The sequence below is a fragment of the Anas acuta genome, chromosome 5 (assembly GCF_963932015.1).
Source record: "Anas acuta chromosome 5, bAnaAcu1.1, whole genome shotgun sequence".
Classification (NCBI taxonomy): Eukaryota; Metazoa; Chordata; class Aves; order Anseriformes; family Anatidae; genus Anas; species Anas acuta.
The window spans coordinates 55,229,606-55,256,838 of NC_088983.1; the positions used below are offsets into that span (position 1 = coordinate 55,229,606).

At 37.9% G+C, this 27,233-nt stretch overlaps 1 long non-coding RNA gene across 1 annotated transcript in view; it reads right to left on the minus strand.

Annotated features, from left to right (window-relative positions):
- Positions 1-27,233, minus strand: part of LOC137857856 (uncharacterized) — a 197,891-nt gene that overhangs the window by 95,067 nt on the left and 75,591 nt on the right. The window contains exon 3 of the long non-coding RNA XR_011097298.1: positions 25,702-25,774. This is a non-coding gene — a long non-coding RNA (uncharacterized lncRNA). The remainder of the gene's footprint in view (positions 1-25,701; positions 25,775-27,233) is intronic.

Below are 27,233 nucleotides of genomic sequence, written 5' to 3' on the forward strand. Positions count from 1 at the left end.
CGATTGAGGCATTATAAAGAGTAACTGCTACCTTGTACTACTGACAAGGAGTTGATGACAAGGTGTTGTTTGTACCCTGAAGATCAAATGGCAGGTTCTGTGCACAAGGAATAGCGAATGAGATGAGTATTTGACATGGGCAAGCAGTACAGCTATATTTGGCTTAGCAAGATCCCACTTCATAGTAAGCAGTATGAATTCACTCACATCTGCTCTGACTGTGACACTGCGAACTCTCAATTCACATACGTGCAAATTTATTTCCTACAATAATTTTATTTCAGAAAATACAGAGATTACCTATCTCATCAGCAATCTAACAAAATAAATCTGTTAACCTAATCAGCAACAGAAAGAAATTTACTTCAAACAGCAAACATTTTATATGAGAAAGATAGCAGCAATCAAAAAAAATAAAAAAGTGATTGTAAAACTTCAGTTAAAATGAAAACTACCTTAGAATATTCTTCTAGGTTTATATACACATGCATGTACATATGTGTACATATGTATATCTATATTAGTACACACAAAGATTCTAGTCCTCTTTTGACTTGATCAAAATCCTAACATATCCTCAGCAAATTCAAGCGCACTGAGTAAGGCTCTGCTCAGCTCTCCTGTAATCTACCTTGAATGAGGACATCAGCAACAAGTGGCAAGAAACTGAGTCATACATAAGGAGCTTAGCTGTGTTTGTTGTCTCTGAGAAGACTTTCAAGTCTGTTAGTCTGTGTCGGAACTTCAGATCAACAATCTAAACTTTAGGGGTCTGTAAAACTGGATGGTATTAGCAGGAACCACTTTGTGTTGTATTGCTTATCTTAAACCTCCTTGAACATTGAACCCTCCGTCGCTATATTTTCCAGGTCACAATTATAGAAGAAACAGTTATTTATTTACCCCATAACAGGAACATGGTGCTTGGTATTATCTTAAGTTGATATAATTAAGGCTCATAACATTTCTAGAGGTATGAATAGCCTAAAACTATTCCCTAGTTTCAGGGATGTCCTTGAACAAACATACTTTTTCAGAGGTTATATTAGTTCTTTGCTGAAACAGAAATATGAAGAGCTTTCCCTGAAGACTGGAATTTCTTTTACTTTATATAGTGAATAGAATAGAATAGAATAGAATAGAATAGAATAGAATAGAATAGAATAGAATAGAATAGAATAGAATAGAATAGAATAGAATAGAATAGAATAGAATAGAATAGAATAGGAGAGTTCATCTGGAAGGGCCACCATTCCAACAACTGCCTGAGCACTTCAGGACCAAACAGAAATTCAAGCATATTACTGAGGGTGTTATCCAAATGCCTCCTGAACCCTGACAGGACTGGGGCATCACCCACCTCTATAGGAAGCCTGTTCTAGTGTTTGACTCAACATTTCCATGATATGAGGATAAATAGCATACGCACTATAGAAATGTGGTAAGGTCCACACAAACCGTGTCTGGTTTAAATTGCTGTTCAGAAAATACAAGTGGGTGGTTGGATATCCAAGGATCAAGAGGAACACAAGAAGTCCTTATATCTTGAAAACTACTTCTTTGTGATACATAGGAGGCACATCTAGAAGAATCCAGATACATGCACGATGGCCCTACTCATTTATTTCTCTCCACCCTTCTGTAGCATCTGTGGTGGCCAGCAAATTAAAGAGAAAGGTCACTATACTGCCAAAACCAGATGGAAATAAAAGCAAAAATTATGTCTGCAAGGAGAAAATGAACCACGTAAAAAAGCATTCCAACAATAAAAGATAGCACTGTTAACTGGAAGGCTGCCATTTAATTACAGTTTGTCTTGTATAATCAATTTAATGTGTCAACATTGTATAATTGCCATAGATGGCCATGAACTAAATAAATTTATGAGGAGGGCATGATAATTTTCTTCAAGGTAAGCATCAGAACAAACAACAGAACAGCTTTCAGTTTTCACCTGGAAAGTGACAATGTTATTTTATTTTTTGTAGATGTTGTTTTGTGGAATTAAAATTGTATCAAACACTGACAAGGTCAAACAAACCTCAATTTTTTTCCTCTGCTGTGTTTTCCTATACAGCTATGTCTGACCATAGGATCAATAAAGCACAAAAACAAAAGGAATGCCTTGAAAAAAGAAAAACACCACTACTTTCTAATTCATGTATTTTCATGTCTTAAAATATCTTTATTAGCCTAGAAACTTATTCATGTACTGACAGGTTTATTGCAACCATTATTAGCTGTTTACGTTGCTAAATGTAATTATTTCATGTTTTATTTAGAATAAAATCCTCTGGGCCATGAGTGTTTTATTTGTTCTTGTGCATTCATTTGATGTGAGAGGACACAAAAAGTGCTTAGCAGAAAACATACAATCTAAAATAATTGCTGTGAAGTTAGAATACCAATGATATTCACAAAATCCCATTAATGTTTATCAGCACTTATTTAAGATCTATTCCCTAACTGACGCCTTGATGTACAGAACTTGAGACTTCAGAGAACTCGGATCTACTGTCTATCTAAATAGCCAGTTGGGCTTCCTACAAAGGCAGTAGAATTTGAATACATGGACTTCAGCACAAGGAAGAGACACCAGGTTTCCTAAGATGTCCACTCTGCTACCCGCTAAGCACTGATGTTCTGCTCTGGAACTCCATCTCCAGACAGGAGGTTATCTCCAGTGGTTGCTCTCACTAGATTTCAGCCTATATCCAACATTTAACAGAATGGAAGAACTGAAACAGAGAAAACTCTACGTGTATTTCCCTCAGAATCCAAGTTTCTGTCATACCTTAGTTCTCTGTCAGAATGAAAGCTTTATCTTCACAGAACTTCACAAGAAAAGCAGAGCAGCTCTAGAGCAGTTCTTGGCAATGGCTGCTGTTGAACCAGTGTCAAATATAAGCCTCTCATATCCTAGGCAAATGTTCAAATCCTTCACTCACTGAATTGATCTTATGCAGTCTCCTGATCTCTGCTGTTTGCTTAGTGTGAGTTGGGTAGAGTATCTGAAGCACAGAGAAATGACATCTTTATGACACAGAGTAGAACTTGGAAAGGGAAGGGTCCCAATCACAGCGTACCCCTAGCTGTGTGGCAGTGCGTCTGGACAAGGGATGTTCCTGACATTCTGCTTCTAGTATCGGGTAGGCAATACATCTCAAAACACACCTCAGTTTCTGTCTCCAGTGACAATGGTGTCACACAAGAAAGACAATCCCATAAAATAATAAATGAAACATGACCTAATGACATTAAGTCATCAGAAAAAACATCTGGCTAATAGGTGAACCTGGAGGCACCACTTGGAAATGCTTATTTTATTTATTTATTTATTGTTATTGATTTCTTTAGTCTCATCAATCTATCACTTTCAATTGTGGTATAAAAATGAAGTAATGAATCATATGTAAGTTGATTAACGCCAACATCTTGGTAGTATGACTTAATCATTCTTTGTGGGATTACATGTCTTTTCTTGTGCCTTTTGATTCAAGCAACATTGGCTTTCTTTTTCTGCAATGAAATCACAAATTCATGAGATTACTTCTGGAAGAATCTCATAAAAATGATTAAAAAGGCAAAGAAAAAAAGGAAAATGAAAGTGTTGGAAACAATGAGACAGAAAAGGGTCTTCCAACTGAATGATGGGAATTTAAAGGTTACCATCAAAACATGCAAACCAAACATCAGAAAAGACAAAATCAATTTGCAAAATTGTATTGCTGATATTTGAAAGTTAATCTCTTAACAACAGGGTATAGAAATGTTATGTATACAAACACTGCTAGGAAATTTCAATCACTTCCAAAATAAAATAGTCTAGGTAATTTTAATAAGGAATTAAAGTTTCTCTTAAAAACTTTTTTGATGTGAAAATGTTAGAGATTACGTGGACAAAAAATGGTTATGGATTAACTTGAAACCTGACATCCCATTAAGCATGATTTTGTTTCTGTTGCCTGAATAAACAGCGTAGGACCCTCTGAGACTCTGTGTCATCTGTATGAAATGGTGTTGACATCCCAGGGAAAACTGCTGGAGTCAGTCTTTTCATTTGTTGTGTGTGGCCATTAATTTAATTTGTGATTACTAGCAAAGTACAGGAAGATATATATAGATGAATTATTGATCTGCTTTGGGGCACTAATTAGAACAAGTTTACAGTTCATCTCTGTAACACTCTTTATCTTGTATGCAATAAAAATAAAAACAAATTTAATTTGTCCTCTGTCTGTTCTTGTGATTAATTGAATGTATGAAAACAAATCAACGTTACATTCCTAACAAGCCATTTGCAAATGCATGTTTCAGTTTGCTGACACTGTTCTCCACATATACACATAGAAACAACAGAGATTGTCAGTACCAGTTCCAACAGAAAGCAGGACTTGCAAATTTTGCTACTTGATTTGCAGCAGATAAAATTCTTCCCAAAGAAAATAGAGCAAAAATTAAACACTTTATGAAGTGGTCATTTATTATGGGCATACATACTGACAATGCCTGTCTCATTTTCCTTTCTTCTCCCTTGCCTTTCTGAGCCCAGACAAATGTGAAACTCCATGGGAAGCTGCCCCTGCACTGGGGCTGGGCTCGGGGCACTGCTGATGTGGGGCTCCCTTCTCCAGCTTCAGAGTCAGCAGCTTCAAACAGCTTGGGGCTGATGCACCTTCAGGTAAGGGGTCTGTTCGCCCCTGCTGTCAGCACAAATTTCACATCATTCTTGATCATTAGGATTTGATCTCAGGTTTTGAGTATCCCATAGTGGTGCCACACCACCAGGTTAGCAAAAGCATGCTGATTGCTGTATTGCCTTTCAAGTCAATGTTTTTAGCTGATCCCACACTCTGACATGGCACATAATAGTGATGTAATTTATGTGTTGATTGGGAGAAATGCAGAAGTCTGCATGAAATAACAGTTCTAATTCATTCATCTTCTTTACTTTTAAAACTCTATTAATGCTAATTAAATTCACATGATGACTTTTGCATTAGCAGTTTACAATTGCCTCACTAATAAGTGTTATTAGATTTATTATACTTTAAACAACAGAAACTCAGAAAATCATCTCTCTGTTTTGTCTTGAGGCTTAATAGCAGGTTTAAGGCCACAGACAGAAGGAACACTCCTTGCAACTCCTCCTATCTTCTGTCCCTGCCAAAGGATACTCAGACATCACCCCCAGTGTGGGCAACAAATTCTGGTTGCTACACTGCATGTATATGTGCCTATATTTATCTATGTGTCTGTATACAGATTTAAGATTGTGAAGACAAGACTTCACTGTTAGGAGGCATTAGAATTAAATTTGCATGTACAACTGAAATTGTCTCCTTTTCCACATCTATTCTGAAGCAATGCATGATAACTAATGCATTTTTCTGCAAGACCCCTGTGTCACTCAGCACACGAATAACACACTAATGAGTAGCTATCGGGTGCGTTGTTTTATCTTCCTTGTTCAATGCTATCACCCCATTTAAATCCTGATGTGAAGACAGAATGATTAATTTCCTTATTTACTCTCCAATACTCATCACTACAATGTCCTAGTGCTTCAGACGTTGATTTACATTTCTTCAGCACACATGTAGTAAGAGGGCATTGACTGCATATTTAGATAAAGAACTATGTCAAAAAATGAAAATGGTAACTATTTTAGGGTACTGATTTGAGACATTTACATCCGGATTTTGCAGAGCAATTGGCAATAAATAAAATTATCTAGGTTTATAATATAGTCTCCTATATCAGCTGCACTCAAGCGCTCAGATACCAGCAGGTCAGACTGCATCATCATACACTGTCCTCCCCAAAATAAGAAATACAATTATTGAATATCTAGGAGAAGCTTTGTTTGTTTTGTTTAATAACCTGTTTAGCAACAATCTAGGATTTTTGGAATAAGAAAAAAATAAATCAGTTTATTGGGATGGCATTCAAGGGTCTTGAATAAAACATCATCCTCTTTTGCTCACAGTCCTCTGACTCAGTCACCACATATTTTTCAACTTAAGCAAGTTGCTTTTCTTCATACATGGAAATTTTCTGTGCAATGAGTTTGTTGATCATATGAGATGATGGTCTTATGTGCAATCCCCTGCCTCTGTTCCTTTTCTTGTTCATTGGTCCAGACCTGCAAACTGTAGTTCCCAGCCCCTTTCTATAATCTCGATTTCTTGTCCCCTCTCCAGCCCCTACGTTTGTCCTCCTCATCTGCTGTCCTTTCCCAGCCCAGCCTCCAGACCTCTCCTGTCTCCAGCTCCCATTCTGCCTTGCTTCCCAATACTCTTTGCCAAACCAGCTCCCTCATGCCCAGGATGAATCAATCTTGGTGAGAAAGCAAAGAAGAGAAGAGACAGACCTTCTGTTCTAAAATAGGCACTAGTTACTGATCCTGAATACCCCTTGTAATACTGAAGAGAAATTTGGCATAAGTGGCTATTGTACAAGCCTCTTCACCAGTCACAGGGAAAAGAAGGAAAGTAATCAAAATGCTGGAGTCAGAAAATTCGAAGAGACAAGTAATTTAAATCCATGACTTTTTGCTGTTGTCTCTGCTTCTTTTTTCTTAGTTCTCCCTTAAATTCGTGGTATTTTCACAGTCACCACAGAAAATAGCTCACTCCTTCAGTAGTATTTCTGGGATTCACATTTTCACTACCCAGATACTGGCTGCATCTACGTATTTAAGATAGCTTAGTGGGATGGGAGCAAAGGCAGTTTCATTTGCATAGCAAAGATCTCATCTATCTGTATTCAAACCTTTCATGTGTCTGTAAGAGCAGCCATAACAGACTGCATCACCTGGAGAACCTTTTTCATGGGGATTCTCCACTGGCTGGAGCTGGATGAGTCCATCCCAGTGCAAGCTGAAAAACATTTGTGCATTTGAGTGCAATGAGGTGGTGCATCTTTTGCTAAATTTCAGTGGACAAATATGATAACCATAAATGCCACTCTAGAGCTGAAAGCAGTGCTTTTACTTTAATTTTCTAAGTAATTATCAGTTTCTGGAAGGTCTGCTTCTTGCCGTGTGCAACTTTTTTTTTTTTTTTTTCCACATGTATTGCAGAAATGGCAGAAGTGGATTGGCTATGTATGGTAGCAGAGCTCTCCTGTCTTCAGATGACTCAGGCCAGTTTGAGAAGGATAAGAATGTGTCCCATCCATCTGCCATTTAAATTTCGGAGGAATTCAGTATGTGCATTTTTGTATGAGTTAATGCACACTGAAGACAAGTCAGGCAAAATTCCAAGAAACAGATCAGTTCGAAATTGAAAATGAATAGAACATAACTCTGAACTCCACTACGAAGGAATCCCGTCTTCAGATATCTGGGTTATTTTTCATAGCTATTTAGTTGAGAATCAAAAACTGTATGCAGATTTGCAAAAAGCAAATGTAGAAAAAAAAACGTTCAGCAACCAATGAATCGTGTGCAGGCATTCAGTCTAAAAAAGGCAACTCCACAAGGAGCCACTAGAGTATAAGAAATTTCACTTATTTGTAAATTCATGAGAAATATAGTTAGTCAAATCCAGGCAATGAATTATGAATGGTTTTCAGCAAAGGGGAGAAATTGTACATACCATACAGCTGACAAAAAACATTTTGGCATCCAAATACTGAGCAAAATACTGAATATAAAATAAACAGTAACTGGCAATATGAAAACATTTGTCTATCTCAAAGCTGCCAATCTAGTGGCAAAATATACATTTTGAGGATGTTGTCCTTTTTTTTTTTTTTACATAAAGAATGAAATGCTGGAATTATGTCATCTATCCGTATCTGGTATTTTTCAGTTGCCTCATCATGTTTTTGTTATTATTATCTGTTTTTCTAAACTGCTATTTTGAAAGAGAAAAACCTGCCATTAGCTACACGTTTTGAGTAGCTAAAAATCAGCTAAATTAGATAAAATAGCTATATTATATATATGATTTTTATGATATGATTTTTATGATTATATATATGATTTTATTAGATAAAATCAGCTATATTAGATAAAATAGCACAAAAGAGCTGGCAACACGATGTGCTAAAGGTCAAACTCTGTATTTCTAGTTACTCCTACTTTAGCAAGTCCTAGAGCTGAGATAGGGATCTGGGTCTTGCACCATTCAGCTCTGATCCCTGGGCACTGCTGGGCCACTCCCTCTCTGAGTCGATGAGATGTTGCATCATATACACTACGGACAGGAGTTTGACATGACAGCTGAATTCCTTTCAGCAACATTTCAGATAGACTGATAGTTATGAAGAGAAATAATGCTTGAACTAAAGTTTTTACACAGTTCAACACAAGATATGGCAAATGTCCTGAATTTTACTTGCATTCTCTCAGCAGCACACTTTTCCCTATATCCAAATAGCTTATTAAGCCAAACCTTTTTGCCTTTTCTCTGTTTCAAAATGCTACTGTCAGAACTCTGGCATAAAGGATCTTGCAAATCCATGGCAACCTGATTTTTGCTATGCATCACCAAAAATAAGTGTGCATACGTGGCATCCTCCCCCTCCCCGGTCATATGCTTTGCTGACAAATTCGGCAGGTGGACAGGAAGGGGTTAGTCACTGGAGCAGCGAGGGAGAGCAAAGGATTCCTCACAAAGGAATGTGCCTTAAATCCACATGTCTGTTACTCATCACTCTCTCCACGTGAGAATTCCAAACCACTTGCTGTGTTTTATGGCAAGTGGCCTTTTTAAGAATAAAATGATGATAACGGGACCTCTCTCTGACAGCTGCTCTGTGGTGTGGAATATGAACCTTGCCCCAGTGGAGGCAGAACAGGGGGCAGTGAGCAGATGAGATGGGGAGAGGTAAAGGACCATTAGCCCGAGATATGTGTCTCCAAAACATATCCTTCAGAGCCTTGCCATGTAGCTATGCCACTGCATTTACATCACCTTGTTAGTTTTGAATGCGTGATCTTTAAAACAGAACATGTAAAAATATAGATTATATAGCCATTATACACATAATAGATCCAAAATAGCACTGAGGAATCTAGAAAACTTTACGAATATTCTGTATTTTAATTGGGCAGTGTGTTAATTACATGTGGAGGAAAACCTTTAGATCATTTTTTTTTTTTCTTTTGTAGGTAAATTATCCTCACATTTACCCAAAGCATGCACCGTTACCAAATCCTCCTAGTTTTGCTGTAAGGCTTGCTATTCAGGAACAACTACTGCCAGCTAACAGTAATAACCAGCCAACTCATTTCTCTACATGGACAGCCGAGGAATGGATACACTCTGTAGTCCCAGCAGCATCAGCAACTGTACAAAGAACATGTGGAAACTGCTGGCAGCAGCTAAAAAGACTGGGAAACAGGATATGCTATGAGATCAGTAAGAAACATTTCTGTTGTGTCAGCCTCTGATGCAGCACACCTGCAGAGTGCAGCCCGAGTCTCACCTGGCCGAGCAGAACACCCTCAGCTCCTTTGCTAAGAGAAGAAGAGAGCTGAGCACCGCTCTGGCCAGGCTGAGTGCTTTTCAGGATGGTGACAGACAACATGGGCTACTGTGGAATTTTTAGTGGCACCTACGTCCTGCCTAAGGGCTCACACACCAGTGACACGACAGAATGAGAAGTCTGATAAAACCTTTCATGATAGAAATCAGCTTTACTTTTTCCTGTTCAAGTTAGCTGATACTGAGTAAATATATACAAACTGCTTCTTAAAATAACATCTTAACTAAGCACTGACATCTAGGACACACAGTTAGGAGTTATAGCTGCCTCTGAAATATGCATTTGTCCATCTTTGTGTACATGCATGATACCATTCTTCAAGGAGCATGTGATAAACATTGCACTTATTCTGCACGCATAATGTGCAGATGGAGAATTCCAGGAAGAGCTCTAAAGCTATATTAAGCTTTAATTTTTCAAATATTTGAAGTCCTAAATTATTTGCAACTTAAAAAGTATTTTTAATGTGCCTTTGCATACATTTTTGCAATATTTTATATTGATATTCAATAAAAGCTTTTCCATCCAGAGAAGCATGAACCTGAGGATAGTCAATGAATGATCAGTAGAAGACGTCAAACACACTTAGGGCCCTTTTTCTCCTTAAAGCACATACCATATGTAACTTGATGCTCAAAAACTTCCCATCGTGCCATGACCCCTGCCAATCCAGTGTCATACCTGGCAGCTTTCAAAAGTTACACAAAAAGTCCCGTGAGCAGGAGGAGAAGATAACTATTAGTAGATTAATAGTAGTATCTTTTTCTCTAAGTAAAATGCAATTCAAGTTTGGAAAAAGAAATATATGCTGGTAAGTAATAAGACACGTGAGTGGAGCCGGTTAGAGTGTACAGCAGGCACTGTCGATGTAACTAATTTAATCACTGGAACTAACTCAAGAAAAAACTCAGTTAATTGTGATCTTATATAAGGAGTGACGCCAGCCCATGTCTCTGTGCTGGGAACTAATGTAGCCTTGTGGGGGTTTTAAATCTGGCAGCTGGCAGACTGTGATGTTGACAAGGAGAAAGACTAGAAGCAGGAGCTATTTTAATTTTAAGTCAGAACTCCCCATTCAAAGTAGGGAGAGATTTAATATTTATTCCTTTCTTTTTTTTATTCTTTTCTTTGCCCTCTGCCAGGTTGGAATTTACACCAAGGCAACTGTTGTAGGTTAAGGTGTGGCAACTTAACGGGCTGGAGCCTGGGCCATTTAATTTTTGTTTTATCATTTATATTGTTCAAGTTGCATCGTGATTATCCTGATACAAAACACCAACAGAAGTACAAAATCACTCACTATTCTTTAGGGATCTTTCCCATTGCAGAGGTCATGCCAATATGTGAAGTGGCCACCACTTGGCACACACTGTGGAGACAAGGTTCAGAGTATGCCAGGCTGACGGACCAGCAGAGGTGGTTGTCCAGCATTTCATTGTGCTGTCTCACTTCTGCAGACACACAGAATGGTCAACTCACTTGTTTGGGCCCAGGATGGTGGGAAAGGAGCAGCCAGCAAAGGAGAAGGGTGTGGATACTCTACAAGCAAACCAATATTTTGGTTTGTGAAGAGGGTAACAAAGCTTCTGATTGTTTAAATGCTACCTGAGTGATCTCGAAGAGATTTTCACAGAGAAATGAAGGCATTATGCTCTCTTACAGGTAGGAAAATCCAAGTACAGCAAACTGAAAGGACCAGGACATACTTGGCCAGTAGGCTACTGGTAGAGCTGGGGACAGCACCAGTTTCCAGCTCTAATGTACCATTGAAGTCAGCTACCTTTCTGGTGAAAAACAAAACAAAACAAAACAAAACAAAAACACTACATGCATAACTAGATTAATTGGATTAGACTTGGATTAATTAAGCACAATATCATTCTTGATCCCAGCAGAGCACTGACTCATCAGAGTCTGAACACTGTGGTTGAACGGCTGGGAATGTCACCTGATTCTTCATTCATTTGCATAAACAGGACTCGGTAACATCAGGCTGTGGGCACTGAAGACATTCAGCATCCCACGGAACTGAATACTAAGCCATCACACTGAGATCTAAATAATTTGATGGGGAAAAATATTGCTCTGTCTCCTTTTGGAGGCTGTCTTCAAGGGCACAGGTGTGTTTTTCCTCTTATAAAAATTATATTGTTCTCCTTTAAGTGATGAATTACTAGAAACAAAATATTACTGGGCACTCCAATAAACCTGTTTGAGCTGCTTGGCTTTGCTGACACGCAGTGAATGAATAAAAAGTGCTCCTTGAAGAATCAGAGCAATTGCCAGTGAATGAGATTACATGCCACATCCTGCTGCTGCTGGCCTGAACTCCACTTGCACATAGAAGCTCTAGAGAAAGATATTAGAAATATTGTAAACGTTGGAGGAATATTACTGGAGCATAAACAATTCTAAATACAACTATGATCTGCTAATAAACAACATGTGTGTTTCAGGCTCTACACCGCTTGAAATGTAACACCACAAAGAAAAATGTATGACCAAGCATGGTAATCCTATGAGAGGAAATGACATTTTACTGCATTTTCTTCATTCATATTTCTGAAGAAGTTTAAACGCTGTTTATGATTTTTCTCAAGGAATATCATTCTGTGAATTCCTTTCCTTGAGAAATGCATCCCGTTTCTGCACAAATTTTGCAGATGAATATAGAATGTCTAATACTTTATCACTGAGATAAATGAGCAGAAAAGCTCGCTTCTTTCTCATTCCTAAGTGTCAGCAAGTATATTTCTCTGTGCCATAAATCACAAATACATAAGAAATGCAGCCAATTAGTTAATAAAATATGCCTCCTTCGGATCTAATGTCTACCATATAAGCATTCTATCTAAGGCACTGACAACACTTTTATCACAGGGAGCGATGGAGCTGTGCAAAGCAAGGGGAGCTGCAACTTGCCTTGCCAACACCTTCCACAGCTTTTCTTACCCTCTCATTGTGCTGCTCAGAAAGATGCACATAGGTAGTTACCATGGTAATTCCCACATCACATGGTAATCTTAGGTTGCTGTTGAGATATAGAGGATCTTCTTAAGGAAGCACATGCAAATGCAGAGATTACAGCTGATATGTTTTAGGCAAACTTCCTTGTTGAGTACAGTTTAAATTAGGTCAGGTTTGACAACATTAGTACGGAAAAGACCGTGTCTAGATCTCCCCAGCTGGGCAACTGTAACAGTGAAAACACATTTGCTTGTAACTAGCTCAGTAGGCACAAATGATTGATCAGATTTTAAAGCTCTGAGACAAAAGTCGTATTAATTTCTTGTACAGTGCAAACAGTATCACATATTCTTTGTGACTAACAGTAACAACAATAACTGACTGGTTCCTCTGTAACAGGGCCCTGGAAGCACTTGTTAGATAGGCTAAGAAGGTGTCTGTCTGCATTAAGTAAACTCATAGTCACATGCAAACAACAGAATTATTCTGATTTTGAAATTCTGGGGCTTTTTCAAAAATGGAAATAACAACTTTCATTGGCAAGGCATGGGTTTTAGTTCCTTTTGGTCACAACCTGAACACAATGCCTGAAGAGAGTATCCCAGTTTGCTCAAACAGAGGAAAAAAAAAAAAAAAAAAGCATTTCAAGCTTAGGAGTATGACCTTGGCTTAGCTTCTGCATCTGAGAATCTGAGAACAGAGCTTTTTTTTTCCTTTTTTTTTTTTTTTTCTTTCTTTTCTTTTCTTTTGGTTTTGAAGCAGCTTGTCTTTAACTGCAAAGCAATCTCTCAGCAGAAAACTCTTCACTAAAATTCTCATTTATGTTGATCTAAAGCAGTGTCTAGTATGTGACTAGGGAAGGACATGAAAGAATGGAAGAAATAAAAACACTTCATTAAAGGATTCATGCTTACACACATGGGTTAGAAAAAAGAGGAGGTAGTGTATCTATCACATCACTTTTCCTGTCCCTCTGATGCAAACACTGAGTTTTTATGTGGCTCACAACACAAAGCCCATTAGGCAGCCTTGCTGCTCTTCTCTGCACAAGAAGGGAAACAAGAATTTTTCTTTTCCAATTTCACATCACTTACGAACATCATTTACAAACTACCACACTGATTTTTCACAGAATCCTTCTGCACATTGGGCCAGGCACACTAAAAAGAGTAGAAAGACTTGTTGCTACAGACACCTGGCCTCTTTTCCCTTACCAGCAAAATGGAAACAATTCAGCACAAAAAAGGGAGGTGATACTGCCTGTCTGCCATCAGGATTTGTCACAAATTTTAAAGTAATAAAAATCAAATTAATCTGAGGGATTTCTCCTGGTAATCCAGTGGCTGCCTTTTAATCCCCAAAACACTGTCTCCTCAGCCAAATTAACTAAATGTACCTCATGTCTTTATATCGGATGTTTCAATCTCTGAAATCTCCATCTTAGACCTCTTTAGGTCTACCAGAAATTTTGAATGTATATTAAAAGAAAAACTATTACACTATTAAAACAGGTACTATACTTCTGCAGTCAGTTACATGCCATACACTGCATTTGTGCATCCCAAGTGGATCTAGTGCTACTGGCTGTACTTATCCCACACCACCTAGTGAAGAGCAATAGTGATGACATTCTGTCACCATAAAAGCTTACAAAAACTTTATTTTTTGCTCCAAGTGGAACCTGTATTACGTAAGTGGCCTATTAGACACCCTGCTTTTGACTGTTCGTGGCCACGTAAATGAAAATGAAAACTGGATTTAAGCCAGTGTGTGCGATGAGCAAAGGTGTAACAGATTTAGTGTGAAAACATTGCTGAGTTTTCAAAAAAGTGACACTTTTTTTTCACTTTTCTCCAGTTTCTAGTGATTTTTTAAGGAAAACAAAACAAAACAAAACACAACAAGAAAACACAACAAAACACATCCAAAATTCATTGTAGAGAGAGTGCTGAAGTTCAGCTGAGAGAGGGTAATTTTACCTTGAAAGCCAAGCCTGGCATTCTTTTTCAAGTAAAGGTAGAGAGAGGAAAAATGAAACACAGCTGTAATCAGGGACGGAAATTAGTAACCTTCGATTCTGTGTATAAGGAACTCTGGAAGAAATGTAGTACTTCAGCTTATACCAGCATCCGAAGAGAAGGAGGGGCTATAAGCACTTAGAAATGATTTTTCCAACTTTAGAAAGCCTGTGTTCCCCCCCCCCCCACCATGTTTTCTTTGTCTATTTTCCATACCAGAGCAGAACCCATTTCCCCTGTTCATTACCATAAGCTACTTACAGTTAACAAAACTTAGTCTCAGGAAAATGTCAAATATAATGAAACAGAAAGATGAAAAGTTATAAAAGAGAGAGAAAGTTGGCAACAAGTTCTCCTGTGGGTCACATTCTCACAGGTTCTGCAAGTTCTTCTGTTTCATCCACTAAAAAACCTGCTACCACCTCAGCTGCTTCTGCTGCTGCCATTGCTGCTCTGGTTTGTGTCACCAGGGTATTGTCCATAAAAAGAACACCTCCTAAAGCACTGCGTAATGTCAGTGGTGGTTGACAAGGTGGAAAAACAGCTTTACTCTTTAAAAACACCAAAAATGAACCACTGGGAGTTTGCCTCTTTTCTTTCTTTACCATGAAGCAGACTCTGAAAGAAACAAAGGAGTATAATGATGCAGATGAAGAAAGAATAAACTATTTATTACTGTAATGTGACATTCAAGGATCATTTTGAGAATTATTAGAACATACGATGGATCCAAAACCTCAGCAGAATCTAGAAAAGAAGGCTTTGAGGTCCTGTACTGGGAAATCCAACACTAGGAACCACAAAGAAAGAAGAAACGGCACAGGATTGTCAGTCTGATATAATCAGCACAATGGTCTTTGTTCTAGCTCTTGGAAAGATAAAGACAGTCACAATTTATAAGAACAAGAATGAAGGTTGAGATTAACCTAGGAGCTAGTGAGCAAGTGATAAAAAATAAACAGACAAACAAAGAGAAGGTATGTCAGAAAGTTTACAATATTTTTTGTTAAGTTTCCTGTCGATTCTTTGTGTTGACAGCACTCAGTTTATACATAGAGTGAAACTCATTCTTAGAAGAATGGAAAAATCACCTATCAACCAGACCCCTACACAGATATCTGAAAATCCCCATTGAGACCCCAAAGACACCTTAGATAATAACTATTTTACTGAGACCTTAAAATGTTCCACAGTGAACATGAAAAACATACGAACACACAACATAACCTAAGTGAACATACTAATAACTGCAGGGAGAAAGTGATGAAAGACTTCTGCTAAAAACAAGAGTCCATCACTTACTGGTGTTTATGAATATATTCTATAATTGCAGAAATCTGCAAATCTGAGCTATCTCAGTATCCTTCAGCTGGAACAGGAATAGGGGGAGCGGTGAAACGTGGAACAATATAAGGTAAGGACCAAAGTACAAGTCCATTTATAGATCACAGAAATCAGAATATCAATCATCTAACCACCTGACCAATGAGATCCTGGAAGAGCTTTCTGCAAGGATGTTGTGGAAAACAAAACTAAGTACTTTTAAGATGAAACTCGATCATCTTATAGAAGGTGTATCTGATGTGGTTACATATCAGGACTCACAAATTTATCTCTAGTCCCTGCAACATGTAGGATTATTTTTTAAAGGACCTAAAGTAGCCATGTAAAATATTATTAAGGCAGGCATCTAAACATCACATCCACTCTCGTGGCAAATTAATAAATGTCTAGTCTTCAGAAAACATGATGTGATTTTTTAATTTTTTTTAAGTGAGCTGGATTCTTTGGTTTTGTTTTACATTGAATTCCTGAGGCAGAATTGCGATGAACTAATTATGGGCTTCATAAATGTTGCTCCCCATGTTACTGACCAAGTGGTTACTATAACACTATTAACTGTACCGACTATTACTTTGGAGCTAATATGTATGTCTCTATTTGGCTTTTAGGTTTACACCTCCAAAGTGTGGCTGTACCACTCAGATTTCCATAACTGCTGCTTCAGACTGATAGGTACAACATTATCTGTTCTCTTCTTTTTCGGTATGTTTCCTGGTTGTGAAAAAAAACACATTATTCTCTAAATAACCAAATACATCCTCTAACTTTCAAGAATATCAGAAAGTCTGTGAGGATCAAGATGAATCACTTGACACATGCATATTTCAGTGAGCATGTGGGTAGATGCCAAAATGTTTTACCCTTACTGCTATTAACTTTCAGGCTACACTCCTGTATCAAATTTATGTCATTGATTCCACAGAACCTGCACTAACAACATCTGTCAGGTGATGACTAAAGAATTAGCCTGAGATTTGGAAGATTTAGATTCAGCTCCGTGTTAGGATGTAGGTTTCCTGTGTGGTCTGGTGCATGCTCCTAAGGTCATTCAAACAGGATGCAGAAAATCTATGTTCTCTCCCTTGTACAATGGGATTTGTTTCCAGTTCTTTCTGAACAGTTGTCCAGTAATCAGGGAATAATGTTTTGGGTCGGCAACAATCTTTTGACCCATTTTTGCTGCTGAATCACTTCCATACTGCAAGGACGGATTAAAAAATCCAATAACAGCCGCACTCGTTCAGCCCCCATAGCCTACTGCCCTGACTCCCACAATAAACAAAAGTGTACACCTATGGAAGAGTACTAACAAGGCAGGCATATGTGATATCTCCCCTGTTGATACTCTCTCAGCCTCTGGCTGGAAAATTTCCAAAGCCCACTGCTACGTGTCCACTAAGTAATCCTCTTTGAATCTCTCTTCCACATTGTTATCTCGTCTCCTCTTCACAAAATGTATTTTGTCATCTAAAATGTCCTAAAGCAGGTCTAACACAATTTCCTTCCTGAATTTTTTTCTTCTCCTTGGCCAGTCCCTAAAGTGATGTTCCTGTTTTTTGTTGTTGTTGTTGAAAATGACAAGGGAAACCTCACTGCGCCACTTATGACTTCAGGCTTCTGCCTTGATTGAGTTGTCTTCATTTCCACGGTGAAGATTGCTAGCCTATGCAGTCATTCTCTGTGTGGAAGCCATTTCATTCTTTTCAATTCCCTCTCGTAAATTTCTACAGTTCTAGTATATTTTGAGGTCAGAAGACCAAAACTGGCCACAGTATTTATGGTGTCAACAAACCACGGATTTGTTCAATGGCTTACTGCATTCTCTTTTCCTACTCTAGCCATTCCTAGTGTTTGATTTTCTTTTTGATCTTTGCTAAACACTGAGCACAGCATGGCTCTCTATATTACCACTCCAACATTTTGTTCTTAAATGCTAATGGTCATCTCAGAGCCAACATATCACTTAGTATATGTATTATATGAAGGTAGGACAAATTTTCGGATGTACGATATTTTACAGACAAATACACCCAAATTCTAATACATAGTTTATATATAAATAATTTAGTTCAGAAATGAGAGCCAGGAGTAGTAACACAATCAGTGTCACATGGAAAATGGTAATCAGATTCCTAATTCCTACTCTGCTAAATAATTAATTTTCTATATTACTTATTGATTGGAAATCAGAAGTATATCTCACCCTTCCTATTTTATTGCTAGCACTAGGCTGCAGGCTCTCTCCTGTGTTTCAAACATGCATTCTCTTCCTTGCAGACCTCCATAAATATTTAATTGCTCAACTCAGTGTGGGTCAGCTTCAGGCAGAAGGGACAGACACCACATTATTCCACTGACTAAAACCAGAAAGAAGGGAGAAAGGGAGAAACAGAAGATAGAGGAGAGAATAAAAGGGGAAGGAGGGAGAGAGGGAAGAGCTAAAGAAAGAAGAGAAAAAAAAGGAAGGAAGAAGTTAATGTTTGTTAGACAATACAAGGAGTTGAACTCATAGGCTACCTTAGTCCTTGTACTACTGAGGTAGTGGATAACTTGTGGAGTACCTCTTTCTGCTACATCTTGAAAAAAGATTGGCCTCACCTCAGAAAAAAAAAAAGAAAGAAAGAAAAAGCTGAACTGCTTTATTCCAAGGGAGACTTCAGAATCAAACTGAGAAAAGTAACTCTGATCAGAACATAGATGCCTTTTAATTCCTGGAGATGAGGATAGGAAATGAGCACAAGCTATGGCCTTCTCAGTGGTTTCCTGTTGGCATTTTGCGGTTCCTCAGCCCATATTCTCATTTTTGCGCAGCACATTATTGCTAAGTCTGACTCTTCACAGTTTCAGCCGGGCCTGAGGAACTTTGCCAGGGGATTGCATGTGGTGGCAAAGCTGCCCCCTTGCTGCTGGAGTCTCTAAGTCTGACTGAAAACCAAATGGGTTTCGGATCAACAGTCTGAAGAGCGATCTTGAAAGTTATTAGACTTCTATTAAATAAAAATAAAACTGCTAATTATATCTGAAGATTTTGGTGTAAGTAATTCTTTTAAATGACAAATTGCTAAAAGAACTAGATACTGAAACAAAGGATGAAGCCATAATAAGGTATTGTTGATGGACAGGATCTTAAGAGCCTCCTCATTAGTTCATTCAGTTTCCCACAAGTACGGCTATTATAGCAATGTTTTCATTCATGCCTTATTTCTATGTGGATTCTATGTTTTTGGGATGATATGGATTATTTTCTACTGTACGTACAACAACTAATCTAGTGGGGTCCTAATCACAGTTATGGGCTCTGGCAATATAGTGATCATCTATTTCAGTTATATATGATTTTGTTAATTTATTTTTTTTTTGTCGCCACTATCTACTTTTATGATGTCTTTCTTATGGAAAGAAAAAAAAAATCTTAAAGCAGTGGTATTTGTGGACACCACTGCCAGGATACTCATTTAGAATATTCGGTTCCCAATATGTGAAGAAGAAACCTGAATAAAATCAGCAGTCCTTTACAGTGCCTTGAAAATCCAGGCCTATGGGATTTATGTGTTCATTTCCCATTGAAATAAAAAGTAAATAGTCAAATACCCTGTGCAGCTCTGAAAACCATATCTTAAGATTTATGGCAATGTCTAAAAAGCTAAAAAGACAATTCTTTCTTCAGCAAGCAAATATATTATTGATGTCCATATTTAGCTTTATTTTCATTCTCCAGTAAAGAAGAAAACATTGGTAAGCCTACCAATTTTATTTCTTAATACAATGCAGAATTGTTTTCATTAGTAGCAAAATTACTTGTGTTCAGCTATGTACTATGCATTCTCTGCTAAGCTATAATACAAGCCAAAAGCTTTTATTGGGTATGTAAATAGTTTATTATTACCAACAGCTACACGCAGCCAAGTTTAGCTAAAAAAAACATGGCTGGATTTAAAGGGCACAAACCCTCCAAATAATCAATTCTTTAGGGGGTTTTGGAGCTTTTAAGTATGTTTCTGCAGAGCAGAAATCTGATGCAGATTATAAAAAGAAAACAGTACCCTAATAGCTTACAGTATTATTTTACATCACAAAAATCGTACAATTCCATGTGTACGCTGCATAACACAGGCCAAAATCTGCCCTTCCATGTGTCCCTGTTGGATTTAACATGACTTAAAGTGTTCAAAACAGAAAGAAAGTTATTGTAAGAAAATTTCGTCTGTAACATTACTGTACTGGGATGCACGGTATTAGCATATTCTGTGCTACACAGCAGAGTTTTCACTTGGACCAAGTCTACCTCTGCCTCCAAAGGTGGAGAGGCCTCCTGGCAGTGCCCCAGGCAATTCTTCTAACTGAGGAATTAGTACATGTGAGCACATTCCCCACCAAATTAAGGGATCGGATCGTTACATTTTAGTCCATCAACTGAGCATATGGAATCTGAGGATCCAGAACTTAATACCTGATCTTTAATCAGGACTTAAAACATAAGGGTTTAGGGGGGAAAAAATTGGAATTTTAATGAGTTAAAATTTAGTTCCTTAGCTGTTCTCTGGTGCTGTTTTCTACCATATGTAGGAGGACTAGGAATTGGCTTTTTCAAGAAAATGGAAGCTTGTGGTTCTCATGAAAATGGCTGAATTGGAGACTAGTTCTTGAACAAAACCTTTAAGCACGGTTACACTTCTGCTAAAATGATGAGGATTGAATTAAAGCTAGTTATCTCAATAGTGCCTTCTACAGTTTCCTAGAGAGGATGTGCTCAGGCCATGCTGGCATCAGGGTTCCTCCTCTTCTCAGCCACCCTGAGAACAGAAGGGAACCCCATCCGCTTTAGTTGCTCACAGAGCTGAGTCTAAAACCAATTATTATTATTACCCCATCATTGCCACCAGTGTGGATGTCTGACACACTGTATTCTGCAGAGATGCTAGGATTGGAAAAAAATTTTTTACACAGAAGTTCAATATTTACAAAGAGTTAGGCACAGATCCTGCAGGGCTATGGCTTTGTATGTGCAGAGAGGCAGAAGCAATACAGAGAAATTAATACTGTCCATCCAAGACACCTGCCATGGAGTCGGAGCCAAAGGTTTTTCAGTGTGTTTCCAATAGCCGAGTCCTGATGTTAAAGAGAAGTGAATTTCTGGCAAGCACAACTCAACTACATAAAAATGAAGCTGTTGTTTAGGAAACATTTAATTGAAGGATTTTGCATAACAATGCACTCCTCTGTCAAAAGCTGAAATGTTCTGATTTCACTGAAATAATGTTCAGCTGAAAAATATAAAAGGTTTCAAGAAAAAAGCATTTTGTTTTGGCACTTCTGAACTGAAAGATTATGTTTTTTCTTATACACAGAGTAGAAGCAAAATAAAATGTTTCAGACTTTTTTTTTTTTTTTTCCCATAATTGTCATATTAGAAATCCAAAGTTTAGATGTTTTTCACCTAACTGGAATAGAATCAACTACTGGAACCTCAGGTTTTCCACAGGCCAGATTTGTCTTCTATGTAGCATTTTCCACTCTGTCAGAAAAGAATAACCAGCTATTGTGTGTCTTCAGCTTGTTCCCGTAATTACAGGCAGGTGGCATAAAGTCAGGAAAGAAAATCTTTTTCCTCAATGTGCGAAGAAAATCCTGATTATATACACATTTATTAAATCAGCTTGTTTGACCACACCTATGAGTTCACACTACTCGCTATAGATGGTAAGCGTACCTAATGAAAATGAAGATGTCTAGATGTGCACACAGCACAGTCATACAGTAAATAAAAAGAAATCTGTGGTTAAACACAATTGCCTCATGTTTTTTAAAAAATAATGCAAATTATTCTACAACTGGGTTCCGCCAATCCATAACTAACTACAGATTTGCCACCAATCATATATCCTTTTGTAGGTAAGCTGTTTTCTAACTGTGATAATGCTAGCATGAGACGGCAAATGAGTATTAAACAACATTTATGTGGAAAATGTAAAAAGTAGCTTTTTTTTTTTTTTCCCCATTAGGTAGTGAGATTTTAGCAACAATTACTGTTTCTGTGGTGGCAGGGTAGGCACAATGTACTGAAGCCCTTAGCTTTTGCCCATCTAACTCGATTCAGGGATGCTGGCAAGGTTTGCTCATTTATCAGAGCACTCTTTGCTCTGCTTGGTTTCACGGTAGCTGTGAAACTGGGCTCCAAAGCTGATGCACACCACAGATATTTATGCATATAAAGGGATGGAAGCAAGAGAAAGCTTTCAAAGAGAGGGCTGGCTGCTCCCATCTGGAGCTGTAAATGAGAAGCTTTAGCCTCACGCTGCCCCACAGGGGACATGCACACCAGTGCAATAAGGTTTCCTATACATCTTGTTAAGCCAGCATTAGATTGAAAAATGCCAGTTTTCATCCACACGCCACCATCTCCTGAGCCCTCAAGCTTGTCCTCAGGTCTCATAAAATACTTGCTTCCACCTGTTTCCACCAGTATCCCCTAGAGTTTACCATGAATTTAATTGCCTGCCAGTTTTTATGTCTGCTTAAACTACAAGACCTTTAAATAATTTATATCCTAATTACTGTTCATCATTTTTTAACTAGAAGGCTCAATTCCATTCACACAAAAGAAAATTCATGGGATTCGTTCTGAAGAAATACTTTCAAGGAGCCATATAAAAATAGCAAGTGTGATCATGGTTTTGAAGAATGAACTTAAACTTACTTTAATAAAATGTCATAAAAAATATCAATCATTCCCTCCTGATATGGATCATAGTCATTTTAGCACAGTTTCTATTAAATAAGTTCATAGTTCACGTGAAATGCAATACCTCAGATTTCTGGTAGAGCTTATTTATTGATCATCTCACTCAGGGTTACCATTCTGCTTGCAATTTCTATTCCTCTCTCCCAACAAGCAGGATTAAACCCAACTGATGTTTCAATCAATCTCAGCTAACACAACTTCAGGCTATCAAATTCATCTATGATAATTTGGAGCAGAAGACAGCAGTGCCTCTGAACCACAGTTCAGAATTAAACATTTTTTTTTTTAATTACTCTCTTTTTTTAAAGAAAAAAAAAGATTTTATTTTATTTTATTTTATTTGTTTTTTTTTTTTTATTTAATTGTACTACAATATTTCCAGGTACAAGCCAGTAATGCCTAAAGTTGCTCTATGATTTGTGGCAGGGCATCTTAAGGAGAGGGGAAATTGTTCTAATGGAGTGTTATAAGTTTCTTGAGTTCAACAAGTTAATAGAAGACACATGTCTGGAATGATTTTGCTGTTAGCATTTTGTCTGAGAAATATACACAAAGGAAAAACAGAAGATGAAATTATAGGACAAGGGCAGAGTAAGGCTTTTGAAGTTTTACTATTGCTACCAGGAATAGCTGTAACTCTTTTACAGGTTTATGGCATTTCTGTTAAGCATATCCTGGCCAATACTTTAAAAATCTGATTGTGAATCCATGCATGATTGCTTCTCTGCTTTTGCCCAATTGGGCCTATTTAAGAGTAGGGGCCAAAAATTCAAATGTCCTAAGCATCCAGAAGCTCCAAAAATGAATTCATTGTGAATTTGAAACATACGTGATTTTGTAGACAGAATTAGGAGTTACAGGAGACATTGGTCATTAAAAGGTTTACTTGAGAAAATAAAACTGCTAGGTATTGAGAACTGTAGAAAATGAGAACAAAAATAATGTTGGCTGTGCAAACATAATTTTGCATAACTTTACTTAAATGAGTGGTGTTACATTTACGAGGAAATATTTTCAGAAGCTGGCTCTTAGTTTGTCAATAAACGGACATTCAGCTTCTACTATGGTTCACCCATGCAATTCAATGCCTGCTCTCCCATTGCCCCTCCTCAGGAAGCCCTCCAGGCATGACCTACCAGACAAGCTACCTGGCCTTCAGGGCTCAGAAAGGCAACACCTGTGATCAGAATGGGTGCTTGGCATCGTCACACCAGAACATTTTCAGGACCAGATGCAGTGGTTGCTACATGCCCCACTGTATGTGTGCTGACTGCTGGTGACTGCATTTGGTCACGTACCGGGTGCGCTGGCAGCCGTGTAGCTGGGAGAAGGAGAACATACGGTTCTCCATTTGTTTCAGAACAGACTATCGACATTTGCCTTTCCCCAAAAGATTGGGCAGAACTGCAACAGTTGGGAAAAAGACAAAAAACTTCAAATGTCTACTCAGTTCTGATCATCAGTTATGTATGAGATAAGACATTTCCAAATAGTTTTCTGTACACATTCTAGAGTAAAGGAGCTATGCACACACACACAAACCTAACAAAACCAAACTGAAACAACAACAAAAACCCACTAGTACATTCAATGATTTACAGAAGTCACTTCTCAGTTGCTAATGTTTATCTTTTTTTTTTTTTTTTTGCTTGAATACCTCATCACGTTTGAGCTTTGTCTACCTTAGACTCTGCAAGTGTGATTAAATTTTTCACCTAACACTGAGAGAGGTGGGAAAGATCTCTGAGCTGATTTTTCTCCCCAGCTTTCTCCAAAGGCCTAGCAGATACTCTGTTTTTTCCCTTCAGGAAAGGCAACATATGGAAATAATATGGGACAGATCTCACTCCAAGACACTTTTATGGTCTTTGAAACCTGACTGTTCAGGCGGTAAAAGTATTTCTTGACAGAACTGCTCTCGGCTACTATGTCCTTGTTAAAGCAGTCAGTGGTGTTCAGTCCAGCCTGCACAGACACAGTGACCCACACGCTCTTTGGCGTGACTGATCTCTCCTCCTACCTCCAGTCCAGGCATATCGTGCCTCTCCTGGTGTCTGTCAAGAAACCAGCACACAGCCACCGACAGCAAGCTACCTTAGTGCCAATTCTCAGCACTGGGTGACACCAAAGCCTCTTAAAGATAGCTCAATATTTTCCACTTTTTTCCAGAGAAATGCATGTTTGTGTGCCAAAGATACAATGAGAATCCGCTTCCACATTTCCGCCCAGGCTTGGAAGTATCCTGCCCGCAAAGAATGTTTTGCATAGTTTCAAACACACCAGGGGATTACTGGGCCACTCTTTAAAGCAGAATATGGGATTTCATACCTACTTAAGGTATATGCTTTTGATATGTTATTGTTAAAATTAAAAAGAAGATATTTATTGTCAAATTGCATCAAATACAACACTTTTGCTTTCATTGTATCTCTGATTTAAAATCTGATAGCTGTATTCTGTGAAAGGTTTCATTAATGAGAGTACTGATGTGAACTCATAAAAGGAAAGGGACTATATGCAATCTGCTTAGCAATGCTAATATTGCTTTGCCAAATGTTTCATCCCAACAACTTTAGTATTAATAAGGGAATTTCAGAGGATGTTGCTGTAATAAATTACTTTTCCTGAGAGGGATTAGAGTCCTCTGATGGTGCCCCATGTGTTGTAATAATCCTGGGCTACAACAGTTTCATCACACTGAGGTATCCTTTGCTGATTTATTGCTTAGCTAATAGTCTTCCAAGGAGAAACTTGCTAATATTTCATAATTCACTCCATATACATGTGAAAACACAGAATAGTATGTACACCATCACACTGTGGATTTCTTAATGTTCCAAAGACTGGCCCAGCAGCAGGCCTCATTCCAAGGGCTCATCAGTATCTAAGCTAAGGGTCCTGTTCAGACAGCAAGACATGCATTAGGATATGTGACTTCAATCTTTCAAAGAGATAAAGACTTTGAAAATTCTGTAGCAGTTCCTTTACAGGATGTAAGATCATACCCCATTTCTCACACAGTAGCAACTAAAAAGAATATCTAACCAGCTAGCTAAAAACGCGGTTAATTATAACTTTTAAAAGATGTGGTACATCTGTGGTACATGACGGGAAAAAAAATCAGTTACTTACTTTGTGGTGTACGTTGTATCTTTTTCTTTTAATCAAAGCTCTTCATGGAATATGAGCTGGAAAATTCAGATTTCTGTGGATATAGGAAAAAAAATAGGTACATGCTTTATGTTTACATTAGAAATACTGTTTCTTGAAAAAAAAATCACTTAATTTGTGCAATACATACAGGGAAGATATAAGGGGTTTTAATTTTCTTTAGGCAAATTGTTTTTAATCACTAAGTAAAAATTAGAACATTCACTAGGAAAAGGACTCCACACATTTTCTAGGTGCCAATTTGTCATCCAGTTTTGCAGGTAAAACTCTATTTAAGTTTTTAAAGCCAGAATAAAGAATGCTGAATAGAAACTCATATGAATTCTCATTAAAGAGAGATTGCTGACAGCATTGGTCTGCTTGTTCCTTGAAAACTCATTCTCTCAATGTCCCCTGTCTTTGGTGACAGGCTCATCGTCTCTCTAATGAGTCCAATAACAAGCAAGCAGTTTGGGCATTTGCTTATTTGTTGTAGGCAATTGCCTTAAAAGAACAGGACCAAAACAGCTAGTTTGCCTCTGTTTTGTACTTACTCCTACGGTATTAAAACTATCTTTTTTTTTCTTTTTTTTTTTTCTTTTTTTCTCCCCAATGATTTCTTTGTGGGGCTTTAATGTAAAGTGTTTGGAAAGGCATAGAGACAATATTATTAACTAGTTTTCATACCTAGTTTGGCAATGTAGAACAGCAACAAAGCCTTTGCATTTACCCAAGTGTTGTGCTTTAGGATTATGTGTCCTTCCTCAACTCACTAATGTGCCAGCTACCGAAAACTGCTACTTATGAAGTTCATTGGTAGAATATACCCATGCTCTGAATACTCTCTGCTCATGAAATAAAAATAGTATTCTAGGAGCTACACAAATGGAAGGCATATGACAAATGCTGAGGACGAAGTAACAAGACTCCTTTCTTCCCTCCCTGATGTTTAAAGGACAGCATGGCAGGAAAATAGAAGTGGCTATTGAATTGTCATAGGTAGGTTCAAGGCTACAAGTCTTACTCACGTTTAAAGAATATGTCACAAAAATTCAGACAGAAAACAAAGATGTGGTCTGTACTTATTCACTACTGGTTTTCTTAAGCAAACGTTATAGGATTTTTTTTCTTCAGACCTCATTTCTTATCTCTCAAAAACATACCGATGATAGACATACTAAATTTTGCAGGCAGAAAAACAGTAGGAGCTATAGGAACACCTATTTCATCTTATTTTGACAAACACGCACCATTTTCCCACAGCCACTTTCTAGGCTGTCACCTTCTTTAGCCTATATTTCTCCATCGCTTCCACCAACTGCTATCCAGCAAGCAGCTCCTATACCAAATCTGAAAGTAAATTCTCTTTTGAGAATTGGTAGTGTATTCTAGTAAGTTTCTGTACAATTGTTAGATATGTTTACTAGATTCTTAAAAAGAATAATGTGGATCAAGAACAAATAGTTTGTAACATTTTGCAGAGGACTAGCAGAGACTAACCATCCACAGAGCTG